The 3,082-nt window shown below is 40.8% G+C and overlaps 1 long non-coding RNA gene across 1 annotated transcript in view; it reads right to left on the bottom strand.

The window, feature by feature from the left end:
* Positions 1-3,082, bottom strand: part of LOC109296270 — a 20,269-nt gene that overhangs the window by 14,334 nt on the left and 2,853 nt on the right. The window contains exon 2 of the long non-coding RNA XR_002096941.1: positions 1,779-1,784. This is a non-coding gene — a long non-coding RNA (uncharacterized LOC109296270). The remainder of the gene's footprint in view (positions 1-1,778; positions 1,785-3,082) is intronic.

The following is a 3,082-nucleotide window of genomic DNA, read 5'->3' as shown; positions in this document are numbered from 1 at the left end:
GGGGGGGGGGGGGGGGGGACAATTTGAGAGCAGCAACCTATGTAATGTATGTGGGAAAGAGAAATAATTGTATGTATAAGGCATATTTGCTCCATACAAAAAGATGGGACTCCTGATGTGTGATTACCCTAGCCCCTGGCAGCTGCCGCTTGTGTCTGTGCCAGTTGACATGTATACACTCCATCTGAAGTTTGTCACTTAACAAGTGAGATTGTTAAGATTTCTGGTGGGGATTTTTCATAGCAGATGTTTTTCTTTACTTACCATTTGTTTTAATTATTCCTGATGTTTTGCCTATCATATTGCAGGCTTCTTCAAAGGAAAAGAAATAAGCAGTTGTCATAACAACAAAGCTCTTCATTACCACAGGAACCTTTGACAGCTTTATTTAAAACTCAAAGAAAAAATTAAAAGAGAAACCTGACCAATTATTTTTATCAGTCTGATTCATGTTCTTCTTAAACAGATTAGTGCCTTCTCCCAAAATTACAACATGAAGGAAAGTGTGTTTATGAATAGCTGTTGTAATTCAAAACCGGGGGTGGGGGGGAAGAGGGAGACACCCACATTTACTGAGTTTATTAATAGAAGGCATTGCTGAACAGTACTTGTCTGAGTGTTAATAGTAGGGTCTAAGGTGCAAAATTTGTAAGGGGGTCCAATACTTTGTTCCTCACACAGACATCACTGTTTGAATCCTGGCAGGGAGGGGAAGCATTTAACTTGCTGGATCCATTTGCAAAATTGCAAAATTTGGAAATAAAAGTGATAGAAACAGAATTGGGAGCTCTTGCTTTAACTGCTGTGGAGGATGTCAAGGCTGTAGCAGTGTTGCCTTGTGGTTACCCAGGCTAGGAAAGCATGTGGGCAAGGTCAAGGGGGCAGGGGTGCTACTTGACTAAACCACAGTATGAGAGTGTTTCCTTTTTGCTTGTAGCACAGGAAAGCAGGAGAGCTCTTTGTTCCCTCCTGTTCAAACTTCATAGATGTTTGGATGCTGTAGTTGTCCTTAACACCAGTCTCTAATTTTTAGTATGAAATAAACATCCAGATATTCTTTCATATAATCTAGGCATTTATTGTTTTGTTTTGTTGGAGGGGTGGGGGAAGAAGTGAAGGAGGGGTGAAGGAGCAGTGTGCAAACTAACTCTGCAAACTAAATGTTTTCAACACCGGCATCCTTTACATGAGACTGTTTTGCCCTCAGTTTAACCAGAAATATTATCTGCTAGACATAATCTTAATTTCTCCCTTTTACCAGGGAAAGGATAGGCTTCTGCAGAGACCTCTCTTTCTGTCCTTTTCCTTCAAGGAATTTTAAAAAACAGCATTTTTCTTCTGATGTAGAAAGATGAGAAACCTGGACTGTCTCCCATGCATGCTTCCTACCTGTGGCCGTGTCTCATGTTAAAAAAATCCAAATCATACAAGGCTGATTTCTTTCTTGTCGAAATTCACAGGAATCAGCTGGGCTATGTCAGGTATAAATTTGGTCCGCAGAGTAAAAATCTTTTCAGAATCAATTAAAAGAAAAGAAACAACCTCACAAAAATGCATGTGTGTTGTTGGTAGGGAGAGGGTAGGGATAGTTCTCTTGTGTACCTGTTTCTTTGTGGCACCTTAAAACTACCCATAAGAAATCTTTTGACTGCTTTTGTCCTATGGGAAATTAAGCTTTGGTTCCATTGTTACACAAGATGGTTTGGGGAGCTATTATTTAATTATGGCGACTACACACATACAAGACATTGCATTAGGAAACACACACACACACACACCATCTGCTAGATACCATCATTTAGCTGTAGGCATACAGGAACAGAGTCTTAGGAGTGTTAACTGTATTCTAGGAGGCTTTAAATGCAGGTCTTATACATCATTGCAGAGGGAGGCTTTTCAGGGAGAGAATATTCCTTGATAATGCAGTCATTATTACTGCAGAAAGATGTTAATTTTTCCAATAAATAAGCTTAATCTTTTTATGTAGATCATTTTGTAAAATAAACAGGGTATTTTTATGAGCTACTTAGAACTGCAGCTGAGTGGGGATTTGCACTAAGATCCTCCGTACTCTCTCAATCGTAGGCAATTTTTTAATTCCAGAGAACTTACTCCAGCCCATTGGTGGTGGTTTTTAAATAACAAAAAGGCATGACACTTTTTTAAAAGTTTCAAACCATTTACGCAACTAAACACTGATTAGTAGAGTTGATATTGTAATTACTTAAAAAGAAACAGAGAAGGGTTTTAGTCAGGCTCTGAGCTGGTGGTTTTAACTGAGGATCTTTGATAACTCCTAGAATATGCGTGTGAAAGAGGGGGAGAGCATAGGAAAGCAAAGGATGAGGACGAAGCAGAGATCCTGAGAACCAGGAGCTCTTGAATTTTTGAGACTGAATTTTGCATCCTGGTCACAAGTTAGTTTTCCCTCATATACAAACCTCTGTTGTCAATTTGCATGTCACATGACATTCTTTCCTGGCTTTTGAGACTTCGTTTGTGAATCTGGGCAAGTCACTTAGTTTCTCTGCCGCAGTTTCCCAGCTGCAAAATAAAGATAATAATACTTCCCCCTCTTATTAAAGCCTGACAACTGCTCATATACTATGGGCATGGGGACCATACTAGCATCTGAGAGAGTCAGGTTGGCTGCATGATGTCAAAGTGCTATATTGTTCCATCCCAGAAGAGTATGCATTTCCTTGCATGACGTGTTGGCAGTAGGATTTTCTTTGGGATAGTGGGTGCAGTAGAAACACAAGGCAACATGCTTATTGGTGCCCACTGAATACAACCTTCTATACATGGTGGGATCCAGGATTCTGTGAAGGAGAGTGCAAGGGCTGCTCCAAGCTCCTCTCCTACCCCCAGGCAGTCAGTCATAGGATCAGCTACAGGGATTTGGGGACTTATTTTTAAGTCTCCAAATCTGTTAAGAATCCTGTCCCTCTGTTCCACCGTCATAGTTTCATAGTTTCTAGGGTCGGAAGGGACCTGAGCAAATCATCGAGTCTGACCCCCTGCCATGGCAGGAAAGAGTACTGGGGTCAAACAACCCCAGCAAGGTGTACATCTAGCCTCC

This window comes from Gavialis gangeticus, unplaced genomic scaffold (assembly GCF_001723915.1).
Source record: "Gavialis gangeticus isolate Ggan-Ray unplaced genomic scaffold, GavGan_comp1, whole genome shotgun sequence".
NCBI lineage: Eukaryota > Metazoa > Chordata > Crocodylia > Gavialidae > Gavialis > Gavialis gangeticus.
The sequence above is the reverse complement of the archived record's forward strand: the minus strand, read 5'-3'. Positions and strand labels throughout refer to the sequence as shown.